Source organism: Salmo trutta, chromosome 25 (genome assembly GCF_901001165.1).
Source record: "Salmo trutta chromosome 25, fSalTru1.1, whole genome shotgun sequence".
In the NCBI taxonomy this organism is placed as follows: Eukaryota; Metazoa; Chordata; class Actinopteri; order Salmoniformes; family Salmonidae; genus Salmo; species Salmo trutta.
Genome location: NC_042981.1, coordinates 10,450,625 through 10,467,852, shown reverse-complemented (window position 1 = coordinate 10,467,852; position 17,228 = coordinate 10,450,625). Strand labels below are relative to the sequence as shown.

General features: G+C 48.5%; 1 protein-coding gene across 6 annotated transcripts in view; it reads right to left on the bottom strand.

The window, feature by feature from the left end:
* LOC115161993 (SAM and SH3 domain-containing protein 1) overlaps positions 1-17,228 on the bottom strand; it is a 128,463-nt gene that overhangs the window by 71,749 nt on the left and 39,486 nt on the right. For 2 of the 6 annotated variants that reach the window (XM_029712871.1, XM_029712873.1), the window contains exon 1: positions 16,879-17,180. The exons of the other annotated variants lie outside the window; for them this stretch is intronic. The gene's annotated coding sequence lies outside the window, so the exon portion shown is untranslated. Of the gene's footprint in view, positions 1-16,878; positions 17,181-17,228 lie in introns of those variants that run through there. 6 annotated transcript variants of the gene reach the window in all.

The following is a 17,228-nucleotide window of genomic DNA, read 5'->3' as shown; positions in this document are numbered from 1 at the left end:
TAAAATTTTTGCATCTGAGCTCTTAGAGTGTGCGGCTTTCCTTTATTTTCTAACAAACAGAACCCTGACATGGGATTTAGCACCCTCTAGATGTCTATAGACCATGTTGAGGAGAGTAAGAATGGCATCATCAACTCCTCTGCTGGGCTGATAGGCAAACAAACGGGTCGAGGAGCTTCTGGGTGGCGCTGAGATTACTTTTCACAATTTTCTCAAAGCATTTCATTACTAAGGATGTCAAGGCAACAGCGCGGTAGTCATTCAGCACAGAGGGATTAGTTGCTTTAGGAATGGGTATAATTGAGTTTCCCACAATACTGGCACGTGTTGCTGGTTGAGCGAGGATTGGAAAATTTCTAAAAACACCAGCCAATTGTTCAGCACAGTGCTTTAAAACATGTATTTTGTTTGGGCCTGGGCTTTAGTAAAATCAAATCAAGGTTTATTTGTCACGTGCACCGAATACAACAGGTGTAGACCTTACAGTGAAATGCTTACTTACAGGCTCTAACCAAAAGTGCAGAAAAATGTATTAGGTGAACAATAGGTAAGTAAAGAAATAAAACAACAGTAAAAAGACAGGCTATATACAGTAGCGAGGCTATAAAAGTAGCAAGGCTACATACAGACACCGGTTAGTCAGGCTGATTGAGGTAGTATGTACATGTAGATATGGTTAAAGTGACAATGCATATATGGTGAACAGTGAGTAGCAGTAGCGTAAAAGAGGGGTTGCCGGGTGGTGGTTGGTGGGACACAATGCAGATAGCCCGGTGATAAGGGAATTATATAATAAAGGAAAATGAATAAAGAATCCATCCCTGAAACGTAACTGATTAGTAATTAATAGTTATGTAGCATGTTTAATGAATAATTAAAGTACTGAACGTAAGTCCCATAAGGTCTAGTAGAAGACCCGGGAGGAAGGGAAATGTGTGTGTGTTAGTTAGACTAAGGGAACTGTAGACATGTGTTTGACCCGACCTGGAGAGACTTAGGGGAAAACAGGGAGTAACCTTCAAGGTTTCTCTAATCTCGGGGGAAAAGAACAGACAGCACGATGTAGTGATTAACAGTGATGGAAACTCCAGGGAGGGATACAACTCACCTACTGTTTGTGTGGAGGTATGTGCGTAAGTGGAGAGTTAGCATAAAATTAATGTCTTTGTTATTTGGACCTCAGAACGTTCACTGAATAAACTGTACAGACCTTTTGCAGAAAGCTGAGTCCTTGCCTGATTATTCTTTACCCAGTGTCTTACAGACCTTGGGAATTAGTCAAGGCTTATTGATTGTTAATAATTATCATTGGGATAGAAAAATTCCAGTGACACCAGGTTAGCCAATGTGCGGGAGCACTGGTAGGTCGGCCCAATTGAGGTAGTATGTACATGAATGTATAGTTAAAGTGACTATGCATATATGATAAACAGAGAGTAGCAGCAGCGTAAAAAGAGGAGGGGGGGGGGGGCACACAATGCAAATAGTCCGGGTATCCATTTGATTACCTGTTCAGGAGTCTTATGGCTTGGGGATAAAAAACTGTTGAGAAGCCTTTTTTGTCCTAGACTTGGCACTCCGGTACCACTTGCCATGCGGTAGTAGAGAGAACAGTCTATGACTGGGGTGGCTGGGGTCTTTGACAATTTTTAGGGCCTTTCTCTGACACCGCCTGGTGTAGAGGTCCTGGATGGCAGGCAGCTTGGCCCCAGTAATGTACTGGGCCGTACGCACTACCCTCTGTAGTGCCTTGCGATCAGAGGCAGAGCAATTGCCGTACCAGGCAGTGATGCAACCAGTCAGGATGCTCTCCATGTTGCAGCTGTAGAACCTTTTGAGGATCTCAGGACCCATGCCAAATCTTTTTTGTTTCCTAAGGGGGAATAGGCTCTGTCGTGCCCTGGTCACGACTGTCTTGGTGTGTATGGAACTTTCTAGTTTGTTGTTGATGTGGACACCAAGGAACTTGAAGCTCAAACGTTATATGCCCTGAACATCCGTCTGTTTAACAACAACCCTCTCAAACATTTGGAATGATTCCATTTGTTTTACCTCTGACAAAGTAGTCCGATTCAAATCTTGAGATGAAAACATTCAGTTCATTACACTTTGAGATTTCAGCTGATGTACGAAGGGCTATATACAAAAAAACAAAAAAAATTGAAATGAAATGACCAATGTTCTGGCCCTCATGTCTCCCAAGGTCAGCACTGGTTTTTCCCCTGCCTATATGGGTAGCACCAGTCATGGATTTAATCCCTTGCCAGGCCACCCTTGAGTTTCCTGAGGACAGGGTCCTCTCCACCCTTTGCTTGTATATGCCTACTTGTCCACCGGTATCTGTTTTTTGATCACAAGTTGTACATCCCTTAAAGCCTGTATATTACCCACAGCATAAACTGCTTTCTTCCTATTAAAGTAGTGATTTTAGATTTTTTGATACCCAGTCTTATTGTTAGGGAGGATTTTACAGGTTTTAGTAGGCACAAATCACTTAACCCAGAAGTTTACATAAGTCTGAAACATCTATGAGTTTATCAAGATCAGAGCTGCTGTCCTCAAATACCTCCCACATAGTACAGTCAAAACACCCCTGGAGACAAGTGATACTATTGTCCTTCCAGATCTGGACAGTTTTAACAATAGATTTCTCCCTGTCCAGGAGCTAACAGTAGGTTGGCCGGAGGTAGACAACATTGTGGTCTGATGTCCCCAGGGGAGGTCTGGTGTGGCATAGCACAAATCAAGAGTCTTATTTTTCCTAGTGTGACATTTCACATACTGGTGGTACGTTGTTAAAATCCCCTAAAATAAACGTGGGTGTTAGGGGAGAGCTTCTAATTTAAAAAATTAATCTCTCCAGAAATAAGTCTCCCACTGTTGCCGCCTGTTATAGACCCCCCTCAGCTCCCAGCTGTGCCCTGGACACCATATGTGAATTGATTGCCCCTCATCTATCTTCAGAGTTTGTTCTGTTAGGTAACCTAAACTGGGATATGCTTAACACCCCGGCAGTCCTACAATCTAAGCTAGATGCCCCCTTCCCTTTGGCTCAGTTGGTAGAGCATGGTGTTTGCAACGCCAGCATGGTGTTTGCAATGCCAGCATGGTGTGTGCAACGCCAGGGTTGTGGGTTCGATTCCCACGGGGGGCCAGTAAAAAAAAAAAAAAAAAGGCATGAAATGTATGCATTCACTACTGTAAGTCGCTCTGGATAAGAGCGTCTGCTAAATGACTAAAATGTGTAAAATGTAAATCATCAAGGAACCCACCAGGTACAACCATAAATTTGTAAACATAGGCACCCTCATAGATATTATCCTGACCAACTTGCCCTCCAAATACACCTCTTTTGTTTTCAATCAGGATCTCAACGATCACTGCCTCATTGCCTGCATCCGCTATGGGTCCGCGGTCAAACGAACACCCCTCATCACTGTCAAACGCTCCCTAAAACACTTCTGCAAGCAGGCCTTTCTAATTGACCTGGCCGGGTATCCTGGAAGAATATTGACCTCATCCCGTCAGTCGAGGATGCTTGGTCGTTCTTTAAAAGTAATTTCCTCACCGTCTTAAATAAGCATGCCCCTTTCAAAAAATGTAGAACTAAGAACAGATATAGCCCTTGGTTCAATACAGACCTGACTGCCCTTGACCAGCACAAAAAATCCTGTGGCGGACTGCAATAGGATCGAATAGTCACCGCGATATGCAACTGTTCAGGGAAGTCAGGAACCAATACACGCAGTCAGTCAGGAAAGCAAAGGCTAGCTTTTTCAAACAGAAATTTGCATCCTGTAGCTTTAATAAATCCATGATAATCGAACATTTCAATAAGCATTTCTCTACGGCTGGCCATGCTTTCCTCCTGGCTACCCCAACCCCGGCCAACAGCCCCCCCCCCCCCCCCCGCAGCTACTTGCCCAAGCCTCCCCAGCTTCTCCTTCACCCAAATCCAGATAGCAAATGTTCTGAAAGAGCTGCAAAACCTGGACCCGTACAAATCAACTTGGCTAAACAATCGGGACACTCCCTTTCTAAAACTATCCGCCGCCATTGTTGCAACCCCTATTATCAGTCTGTTCAACCTCTCGTGTCATCCGAGATCCCTAAGGATTGGAAAGCTGCCGCGGTCATCCCCCTCTTCAAAGGGTGGTGACACTCTAGACCCAAACTGTTATAGACCTATATCCATCCTGCCCTGCCTGTCTAAAGTCTTCGAAAGCCAAGTTAATAAACAGATCACTGAACATTTCCAATCCCACCGTACCTTCTCCGCTGTGCAATCCGGTTTCCGAGCTGGTCACGGGTGCACCTCAGCCACGCTCAAGGTACTAAACGATATCATAACCGCCATCGATAAAAGACAGTACTGTGCAGCCGTCTTCATCAACCTGGTGGAAGCTTTTGACTCTGTCAATCACCGTATTCTTATCGGCAGACTCAATAGCCTTGGTTTCTCAAATGACTGCCTCGCCTGTTTCACCAACTACTTTGCAGACAGAGTTCAGTGTGTCAAATCGGAGGGCCTATTGTCCGGACCTCTGGCAGTCTCTATTGGGGTACCACAGGGTTCAATTCTCGGGCCGACTCTTTTCTCTGTATATATCAATGATGTCGCTCTTGCTGCGGGTGATTCCCTGATCCACCTCTACGCAGACGACACCATTGTGTATACGACTGGCTCTTCTTTGGACACTGTGTTAACTAACCTCCAAACGAGCTTCAATGCCATACAACACTCCTTCTGTGGCCTCCAACTGCTCTTAAACGCTAGTAAAACCAAATGCATGCTTTCAACCGTTCACTGCCCGTACCAGCACGCCCGACTAGCATCACTACCCTGATCGGTTCTGACCTAGAATATGTGGACAACTACAAATACCTAGGTGTCTAGGTAGACTGTAAACTCTCCCTCCAGACTCATATTAAACATCTTCAATCCAAAATCAAATCTAGATTCTGCTTTCTAAAAAGCCTCCTTCACTCACGCCGCCAAACTTACCCTCGTAAAACTGACTATCCTATCGATCCTCGACTTCGGCGATGTCATCTACAAAATAGCTTCCGATACTCTACTCAGCAAACTGGATGCAGTCTATCACAGTGCCATCCGTTTTGTTACCAAAGCCCCTTATACCACCCACCACTGTGACCTGTATGGTCTAGTCGGCTGGCCCTCACTACATATTCGTCGCCAGACCCACTGGCTCCAGGTCATCTATAAGTCTATGCTAGGTAAAGCTCCGCCTTATCTCAGCTCACTGGTCACGATAACAACACCCACTCGTAGCACGCACTCCAGCAGGTATATCTCACTGGTCATCTCCAAAGCCAATACCTCCTTTGGCCGACTTTCCTTCCAGTTCTCTGCTGCCAGTGACTGGAACGAATTGCAAAAATCGATGAAGCTGGAGACTGATATTTCCCTCACTAACTTTAAACATCAGCTATCTGAGAAGCTAACCGATCGCTGCAGCTGTACATAGTCCATCTGTAAATAGCCCACCCAATCTACCTACTTCATCCCCATATTGTTTTTATTTACTTTTCTGCTCTTTTGCACACCAGTATCTCTACTTGCACATCATCATCTGCTCATTTATCACTCCAGTGTTAATCTTCTAAATTGTAATTACTTCGCTACTATGGCCTATTTATTGCCTACCTCCTCACGCCATTTGCACACACTGTATATAGACTTTCTTTTTTTCTATTGTGTTATTGACTGTACGCTTGTTTATTCCATGTGTAACTCTGTGTTGTCGTTTGTGTCACACTGCTTTGCTTTTTCTTGGCCAGGTCGCAGTTGTAAATGAGAACTTGTTCTCAACAAGCTTACCTGGTTAAATAAAATGTAAAAAAATATATAGAAACTGGAATCTGTGACAGATTATAAATAATCGCTGATGCTTCAACTATATTAGCTTTTGGTTGAATGTACACAACGGTAAACAATTGGGGGAACTCACAGGGCAGATAGTAGGGTCGCAGTGACACAGAAAGCAGTTCAATGTCGGGGGTACAGAGTCTCTCTTACCAGGATTGATCTACACCACTGGTCCCTGACAAGCAGGCAGACGCCCCCGCCGTGATGTTTCCCTGTGACCTCAGATCACGGTCTGCTCTGACCAATGTGAAGCTGGCCCGCTCCACTTCCCTGTCCGGGACTTCCCTTGTCATCCATCCAAGTCTCAGTAAACACCAGCAAACAGGGCTCCAGGCTCCCGGTATTCATGTTGGAAGTACAGATTCGCTGACAGCTCATCTGCTTTTCCCCCTCAGTGACTGAGCATTGATCAGCAAGGTGGTGGGTAAGGGAAGTTAGTTCTTGAATTTTTTTAAAGTCTGTCTGATTCCCGGCATTTTCCACATTTTAATTTGGGTTTGTAATCCACTCGCAGACGAATCAGAGATGGTCCATTGGGACATCCATCGCTGTCAGCAGCGTTATCATAATTTATTCAGTTTGTAGCAGGTACTGTGTGTACACGATCAGTCCAATACCCCACCACTGTAAAGCCATCATTGACAGATGGTTTACAAAGTGTATAAATTAAAAACAAAAGAACGCCACACCAAACGTCACACACACTTTGCGATGAAACAGAGACGACACAATCTCAATTGCACTCCACACTGCCCACACACACCTGGATAAGAGGAACACCTATTTGAGAATGTTGTTCATTGACTACAGCTCAGAGTTCAACGTCATTGTCCACTCCAAGCTCATCACCAAGTTTAGGACCTTGGGACTGAACACCTCCCTCTGCAACTGGATCCTGGACATGTGGTGGTGAGGGTAGGTAACATCACCTCAACACGGGGGCCCAACAGGGGTGTGTGCTTGGTCCCCTCCTGTACTCCCTGTTCACCCATACATTTTTCTGGCATGGGTTAGGGTTCTACAGTTACACCATTGAGAGCATCTTCACTGGCTGAATCACTGCTTGTTATGAAAACAGCATCGCCCTCGTTCGCATGATGCTGCAGAGGGTAGGGCTGGGCGATATGGCCAAAATATCATATCCCAATATAGGTCATTTCATATCCCGATAACGATACATATCATGATATAGCACATTTTCTATAAATTCAAGGAATAAATGGTTTATATAAAATGACCACATGTAAAGGCCTATTTCTTATTACATTTTGAAATATACTCAACAAATAAAAGGTACTTACTCATATTCGACTATTTATCCTTTTATGTAGAACCTTTGTGCAAATGTTCAATTAAGCATGTAACAAAATATAAAAATTTTATGTATAAAATCTTAAAAAGGTAAATAGGAAACACTTCAAGTATTGTTGCAAACAAAATAAATATAGGCCTAAAATATATTTTTTGGGGGCTTGCCTGTTTTGCATTTTATTTTAGCATTAATACGTGTCACATATCAATTTTTGGTACCTTGGGTCGAGTGTTAGCTCCAACTCAGGAAACCCCCGTTTCTGGACCGTGTAAATTGGGGCCATGTCTTTGCAGAAGTAAGTTGTAATGGCAGCTGTTACCTCCTTCGTGATTCTTGTCCATATGCTGTGCCACAGGTAAAAGCCTCTTGCAACGTCTGAGTCGGGGTTTGTTTTCCATATGCTGTACCACAGGTAAAAGCCTCTTGCAACGTCTGAGTCGGGGTTTGTTTTCCATATGCTGTGCCACAGGTAAAAGCCTCTTGCAACGTCTGAGTCGGGGTTTGTTTTCCATATGCTGTACCACAGGTAAAAGCCTCTTGCAACGTCTGAGTCGGGGTTTGTTTTCCATATGCTGTACCACAGGTAAAAGCCTCTTGCAACGTCTGAGTCGGGGTTTGTTTTCCATATGCTGTGCCACAGGTAAAAGCCTCTTGCAACGTCTGAGTCGGGGTTTGTTTTCCATATGCTGTACCACAGGTAAAAGCCTCTTGCAACGTCTGAGTCGGGGTTTGTTTTCCATATGCTGTGCCACAGGTAAAAGCCTCTTGCAACGTCTGAGTGGGGGTTTGTTTTGAGCACTCCACTGTACTTTTTTGGGTCTCATCCGTAGACTCTATCCGTACTGTTCCACATGATTCTTGCGTAAGTGGTAAAAAATACGTTAGTGGTGTTTGAGCCTGTTGTCGGGACCAGCCTGCGGCAAACTTTTCTGGTCTGTGTCAGACTTTTCATGCCCAAACCACGCCCATGCAACCAAAGTAGCCCCTCTTTTAGGTACGAGCTCCATGTCTCTGTGCTCTGTGTCACGTTCACTCTCCTCCATGTTTGCTTGTTGCAAATTTCCTTCCACACGGCACGAACGCAAAGCGTTGTCCAATTGCCGAAAAATATTGCCGTCACGAGTGTGATTTGCGACACAACGAAATAAACGATAGAGCATAATATGAAACGATAGATGTTTTTCTATCGTCACACGAGATATATATATCTCGTCATATTGCCCAGCCCAGTAGATCACTGGGGCTGAGCTCCCTGACATCCAGGACCTCTATATCAGGCGGTGGCCCAAAAAATTGTTAAATACTCCAGCCACCCAAGCCATAGACTGTTCTCTCTGCTTCCTCACAGCAAGTGGTACCGGTGCATCAAGTCTGACACCAACAGGCTCCTGAACAGCTTCTATCCCCAAGCCATAATACTGATAGATAGCTAATAGAATAGCAACATTGACTGAGTTGACCCTTGTATTTTATTTTTGCACTGTCTATGTACTCACAGGACTCTTCACACACACTATTTACACTGCTGCTACTCTGTTTATCCTATTTCCTGATGCCTAGTCACCTTACCTCTCACTACACACAGTACTGTATCTACCCATATCACTCCAGTATCCATCACTCCCTACACATTGTAAATATGGTATTTTAACTGACCCTGTATAGAGCATCTTACTTTCTCGTGTTCCTATTTCTTATTTTTGATTTGTGTGTTTTTGTTCTACTGTTACTTTGAGTATTACATTGATTACTGCATTGTTGGGTTTTGAGCTTGCAAGAAAGGCATTTCACTGTACTTGTGCACCTGACATTAAAACTCTGAGTAGCTCAAACCGCATGTTACATCACCATGAGACGCCATCTTAAGCTGGGATATGCAAAAAAAAATATTTCCATTTCACACCTCACACTCGTACAGGTTACCCACTTGTATCTTAAATGAAACAGGACAAATATAAGCAACCCCTATTTGACCTAGGAATGAACAGTGTCACAAGATTGATGGCTTTTGTCCATTCATATATACAGTCATTGGGTTCACAGAATGACAGAAAGGACAGGATCAGTTGGATAACAAAGCAAGCACTCACTGTGGAGTGGATTTACAGTGGTTTAAATGGACATGCAAAATCAGATTTTGGATTTGTCAATAACTCTACCATTTTTTCAATCCCTTAGCTTTTTTCAAAGTTAAGACATCTCCCATGGGCCTATTTGGTCCTATGGTTCATGATACATTTTTTAAAATATTTTTTAATATTTTAGCATTAGTGTATTAGATTCTCTGGCAAAAGTGATGATTTAGTCCACAAACATGTTCCTATAGGAGGAGGAATTAAACTGACTTAAAAAGGAATTAAAACTGATGGGGGAAAAAGTATATTTTCAATCTGGAAGAGATATATTGACTAAGCCTATAGGTCTACTGTACGGTATGACTCCACAGCGGGACAGCGTTGGAATAGACTGATTAGAACAGCGAGTAGGAGAGGTCAAGTGGTTCCAGCATTATACATCTCAATATATACGGCATCCCAAATTGCTCCTTAATCCTTATAGAGCACTACTTTGACCAGGGCCCATAGGGTTCTGGTGAAAAGTATTTTGATTTATTTAACTGGGCAAGTCAGATAAGAACAAATTCTTATTTACAATGACGGCCTACACCGGCCAAAACCAAACAACGCTGGGCCAATTGTGCTCCGCCCTATCGGACTCCCAATCACGGCCGGTTGTGATACAGCCTGGAATCGAACCAGGGTCTGTAGTGACGCCTCTTGCACTGAGATGCAGTGCCTTCGACTGCTGCGCCACTCGGGAGTATTTCACTATATAGAGAATAGGGAGCAATTTAGGACGTACCCATAGGTTTCATCCCACTCCACTTCCTGTCAACAGACATTACGTTGGGTGTTTATAACCGCTATAGTTTTTCGACCGGTGCTGGGACTGAGCCGAGCTTCCCCTCCATATGCTACTACGGTATTGTAATTATCTGGGGAATGACCAATAGATGGACACCAGAGTGAGTGTGGAGAGATCCCAAAAGCGAAATGGGAAGAGCGCAGGATGGCTAGAGGGAGCAGTGAAGGAAATGCTCATACTATCTACTATCTTGGATAAGGTTGAATGACTTGCGGAGAGACGCCAAATAACATGGTTTTCTAAGATGACCAGTGTTTCCCCTTCAGATTTTTCTCAGCAATAGTGGCAAGGGGGGGGGGGGGTAGTGGGCATAGCCAATGGCACCGTTTCAGGTTGCACAGTCGATTTTGTCGTTTTTAAAGCTAATTTCCTGCAATTCCACACATTTTGCCATGGCTTATGATGTGTTATTATGCTATCTGACAAACACACACGTTACACTGAGGCCGTCCCCACACACACTACACTGAGGCCGTCCCCACACACACTACACTGAGGCCGTCCCCACACACACACACACACACACACACACACACACACACACACACACACACACGTTACACTGAGGCCGTCCCCACACACACTACACTGAGGCCGTCCCCACACACACTACACTGAGGCCGTCCCCACACACACACACACACACACACACACACACACACACACACACACACACGTTACACTGAGCCCGTTCCCAAACACACATTACACTGAGCCCCCCCCCACACACACATTACACTGAGCCCCCCCCCACACACTACACTGAGCCCCCCCCCCACACACACTACACTGAGCCCCCCCCCACACACACTACACTGAGCCCCCCCCCACACACACACTACACTGAGCCCCCCCACACACTACACTGAGCCCCCCCCCCACACACTACACTGAGCCCGTCCCCCCCCCCCACACACACTACACTGAGCCCCCCCCACACACACACTACACTGAGCCCCCCCCCCCACACACTACACTGAGCCCCCCCCCCCCCCCACACACTACACTGAGCCCCCCCCACACACACACTACACTGAGCCCCCCCTCCCCACACACACTACACTGAGCCCCCCCCCACACACACTACACTGAGCCCGTCCCCCCACACACACACTACACTGAGCCCCCCCCCCCCACACACACTACACTGAGCCCCCCCCACACACTACACTGAGCCCCCCCCCCACACACACTACACTGAGCCCCCCCCCCACACACTACACTGAGCCCCCCCCACACAAACTACACTGAGCCCCCCCCCCACACACACTACACTGAGCCCCCCCCCACACTACACTGAGCCCCCCCCCCCACACACTACACTGAGCCCCCCCCCCCACACACTACACTGAGCCCCCCCCCACACACACTACACTGAGCCCCCCCCCACACACTACACTGAGCCCCCCCCCACACTACACTGAGCCCCCCCCACACACACTACACTGAGCCCCCCCCCCACACACTACACTGAGCCCCCCCCCCCACACTACACTGAGCCCCCCCCCCACACACACTACACTGAGCCCCCCCCCACACACACTACACTGAGCCCCCCCCCCACACACTACACTGAGCCCCCCCCACACACACTACACTGAGCCCCCCCCCCACACACTACACTGAGCCCCCCCCCACACACTACACTGAGCCCCCCCCCACACCACTACACTGAGCCCCCCCCCCCCACACACTACACTGAGCCCCCCCCCCCACACACTACACTGAGCCCCCCCCCCCCCCACACACACTACACTGAGCCCCCCCCCACACACACTACACTGAGCCCCCCCCCCCCACACACACTACACTGAGCCCCCCCACACACACTACACTGAGCCCCCCCCCCACACACACTACACTGAGCCCCCCCCCCACACACACTACACTGAGCCCCCCCCCCACACACACTACACTGAGCCCCCCCCCACACACACTACACTGAGCCCCCCCCCCACACACACTACACTGAGCCCCCCCCCCCACACACACTACACTGAGCCCCCCCCACACACACTACACTGAGCACCCCCCCCCCACACACTACACTGAGCCCCCCCCCCACACACACTACACTGAGCCCCCCCCCACACACCTACACTGAGCCCCCCCCCACACCCACTACACTGAGCCCCCCCCCACACACACTACACTGAGCCCCCCCCCCCACACACACTACACTGAGCCCCCCCCACACACACTACACTGAGCCCCCCCCCACACACACTACACTGAGCCCCCCCCACACACCACTACACTGAGCCCCCCCCACACACACTACACTGAGCCCCCCCCCACACACACTACACTGAGCCCCCCCCCACACACCCTACACTGAGCCCCCCCCCACAACACACTACACTGAGCCCCCCCCCCACACACTACACTGAGCCCCCCCCACACACACTACACTGAGCCCCCCCCCACACCACACTACACTGAGGCCCCCCCCCCACACACATACACTGAGCCCCCCCCCCACACACACTACACTGAGCCCCCCCCACACACACTACACTGAGCCCCCCCCCACACAGTACACTGAGCCCCCCCCCCACACACACACTACACTGGCCCCCCCCCACACACTACACTGAGCCCCCCCCCCCCACACACTACACTGAGCCCCCCCACCCCACACACACTACACTGAGCCCCCCCCACACACTACACTGAGCCCCCCCCCCACACACACTACACTGAGCCCCCCCCCACACACTACACTGAGCCCCCCCCCACACACTACACTGAGCCCCCCCCCCCACACACACTACACTGAGCCCGTCCCCCCACACACACTACACTGAGCCCCCCCCCCACACACACTACACTGAGCCCCCCCCCCACACACACACTACACTGAGCCCGTCCCCCCCACCACACACTACACTGAGCCCCCCCCACACACTACACTGAGCCCCCCCCCACACACTACACTGAGCCCCCCCCCCACACACTACACTGAGCCCCCCCCCACACACACTACACTGAGCCCCCCCCCCCACACACACTACACTGAGCCCGTCCCCCCCCCACACACTACACTGAGCCCCCCCCCCACACACACTACACTGAGCCCCCCCCACACACTACACTGAGCCCCCCCCACACACACTACACTGAGCCCCCCCCCACACACTACACTGAGGCCCCACCCCCCACACACACTACACTGAGCCCCCCCCCACACACTACACTGAGCCCCCCCCCACACACACTACACTGAGCCCCCCCCCCACACACACTACACTGAGCCCCCCCCCCCACACACACTACACTGAGCCCCCCCCACACACACACTACACTGAGCCCCCCCCACACACACACTACACTGAGCCCCCCCCCACACACACTACACTGAGCCCCCCCCCACACACACTACACTGAGCCCCCCCCACACACTACACTGAGCCCCCCCCCACACACACTACACTGAGCCCCCCCCCACACACACTACACTGAGCCCCCCCCCCACACACACACTACACTGAGCCCCCCCCTCCACACACACTACACTGAGCCCCCCCCCCCCACACACTACACTGAGCCCCCCCCCCCACACACACTACACTGAGCCCCCCCCCCACACACACTACACTGAGCCCCCCCCCACACACACACACTACACTGAGCCCCCCCCCACACACACTACACTGAGCCCCCCCCACACACACTACACTGAGCCCCCCCCCACACACTACACTGAGCCCCCCCCCACACACACTACACTGAGCCCCCCCCCACACACACTACACTGAGCCCCCCCCCACACACACACTACACTGAGCCCCCCCCCACACACACTACACTGAGCCCCCCCCACACACACTACACTGAGCCCCCCCCCACACACACTACACTGAGCCCGTCCCCCCCACACACACACTACACTGAGCCCCCCCCACACACACACTACACTGAGCCCCCCCCACACACACACTACACTGAGCCCCCCCCCCCACACACACTACACTGAGCCCGTCCCCCCCACACACACATTACACTGAGCCGGTGTGGTGCAAGGACAACAACCTCTCCCTCAACGTGATCAAGACAAAGGAGATGATTGTGGACTACAGGAAAAGGAGGAACGAGCACGCCCCCATTCTCATCGACAGGGCTGTAGTGGAGCAGGTTGAGAGCTTCAAGTTCAGACTGTTCTCTCTGCTACCACATGGAAAGCGGTACCGGAGCACCAAGTCTAGTTCCAAAAGGCTACTTAACAGCTTCTACCACCAAGTCATAAGACTGCTGAACAATTAATCAAATGGCTACCCAGACTATTTGCATTGCCCGCCCCCCCTACACTGCTGCTACCTAACCACTGCTAATCCGAATGTCTAACCTTAATTTAAGGCCAAAAAGTGTACAATAACCTGTTTCGACTTTGCAGTTGGCCCATCTAGCGTAAACCACTCAATTCTGCCTCCAGGACAAGACTCATGACAAACATTAACCTGCTCCTTTTTACTTTCTCCATCTACAGAAAGAGCATAGTGGGCAGAGGCGAGGCATTCTCTGTTCTCTTGACTGAGCCTAGTGTCAAGTGCTGAAGGTTCATATGGCTCAAGAGGTGTTGTGGGGATTGGATGGGTTAACAGAATGGCTCTGTGGTGTTGTGGGGATTGGATGGGTTAACAGAATGGCTCTGTGGTGTTGTGGGGATTGGATGGGTTAACAGAATGGCTCTGTGGTGTTGTGGGGATTGGATGGGTTAACAGAATGGCTCTGTGGTGTTGTGGGGATTGGATGGGTTAACAGAATGGCTCTGTGGTGTTGTGGGAACGGGTTAACAGAATATTTATTTAAAATGTTTTTATTTCACCTTTTTTAACCAGGTAAGCTAGTTGAGAACAAGTTCTCATTTACAACTGCGACCTGGCCAAGATAAAGCAAAGCAGTGTGACACAAACAACAGCACAGAGTTACACATGGAATAAACAAGCGTTTTCCCTGACGAGTCGCGGTTTTGTCTCAAAACTGGTCGGATTTGCGTTTATCGTTGAAGGAATGAGCGTTACACCGAAACCTGTACTCTGGAGCGGGATCGGTTTGGAGGTGGAGGGTCCATTATGGTCTGGGGCGGTGTGTCACAGCATCATCAGACTGAGCTTGTTGTCATTGCAGGCAATCTCAACACTGTGCGTTACAGGGAAGACATCCTTCTCCCTCATGTGGTACCCTTCCTGCAGGCTCATCCTGACATGACCCTCCAGCATGACAATGTCACCAGCCATACTGCTCATTCTGTGCGTGATTTCCTGCAAGACAGGAATGTCAGTGTTCTGCCATGGCCAGCGAAGAGCCCGTATCTCAATCCAATAGAGCACGTCTGGGACCTGACTAACCGGTGTCTGTATGTAGCCTCGCTACTTTTATAGTCTCGCTACTGTATATAGCCTGTCTTTTTACTGTTGTTTTATTTCTTTACTTACCTATTGTTCGCCTAATACCTTTTTTGCACTATTGGTTAGAGCCTGTAAGTAAGCATTTCACTGTAAGGTCTCTATACCTGTTGTATTCGGAGCAAGTGACAAATAAACTTTGATTTGATTTGTTGGATCGGAGGGCGAGGGCTAGGGCCATTCCCCCCAGAAATGTCCGGGAACTTGCAGGTGCCTTGGTGGAAGAGTGGGGTAATATCTCACAGCAAGAACTGGCAAATCTGGTGCAGTTCATGAGGAGGAGATGCACTGCAGTACTTAATGCAGCTGGTGGCTACACCAGATACTGACTGTTACTTTTGATTTTGACCCCCCCTTTGTTCAGGGACACATTATTCCATTTCTGTTAGTCACATGTCTGTGGAACTTGTTCAGTTTATGTCTCAGTTGTTGAATCTTATGTTCATACAAATATTTACACATGTTAAGTTTGCTGAAAATAAAGCAGTTGACAGTGAGAGGATGTTTCTTTTTTTGCCGAGTCTAGGTGTTTCCCCTATATGCATTTAGCAGCGGCGCATATCTCTTTCATTTTTATTTTGGGGGATTTTCCGGGATTGTGTGCTATACATTAAATAAACAAACACAGGTTTCAGATTAACAATCTATAATGATGCCAAGAGCATTGAAGTAACCGCTACTCACCCACAAATACAATCCCACAGCATCCATGATGAACATGGAGACAAGAATCTTGGTGAAATTGTAGGAATGCAAACAAAATAGCACAAGAAGCTCAGCTTATGAAAAGTGTTTGTCCTTCTTTAAGTGAAAATGTTATGCATGGTTTGCATTGTGTAAAACATCATATTTACAGCCCATCACAAAACAAACACCAATAGGGCGAAAAAGAAAATGCATCCCAGTATTTCTATTTACTTTTGCAACTATGAATAGCCTACATATTTCTTAGTATGCATGTCAAAATGGACCCAATAGATGAACACACGCATTGTAAGGCTCAGCCTACGGCCTAGCCTCAGCTTACAGTTCATTACACGTGGATCTACACTACTGTATCCAGCAAGTGTCATACGACTTGTCATGGTAAATTCAAAACATGGAAGAAGCGCCAGAGTGTTCCAGCTGTGTGGAGAAGGATGTGTAGACTAAAAGATCGAAGGGGTGTGTCCAAAACAGCACCATATTCCCAATATAGTGCACTACTTTTGACGAAGGCCCATAGGACTCTGGTCAAAATTAGTGCACTATATAGGGAATAGGAAGCCATTTCAGTCGCAGCTTCGGAAGAACGTTAAAGTAGGTCACAATAATATGATGCATTTTATGCACAAGGGATCTCTGACCTTTTGCTTTCAGCTTGTGTAATTGGCCATGTGGTGCCTGAGGCTGCCGGAGTGATGTTATTACAGCATGAAAGCTGGTCTTGGAAGCACCTCCAGTCATGTCGACAGACCCTCTCCAGTCCATTCAAGTAGGCAAGACCAGCTACACAATTATGACCGAGTGCCCGTTTTAAGATCCATCCAACAACCCTCTAGTCCCAGCAACCTCTTCAGATCTGCTCTATCCAAGAGACTATGGCTCTGTGTGTGGGGGAGCCTCTGACAGCAAATTGGGACTGACGGAATTAGCTGGAGAAGATACTGTTCAACTCAACAAACAAAAAAATGTTTACCTTTATTTAACTAGGCAA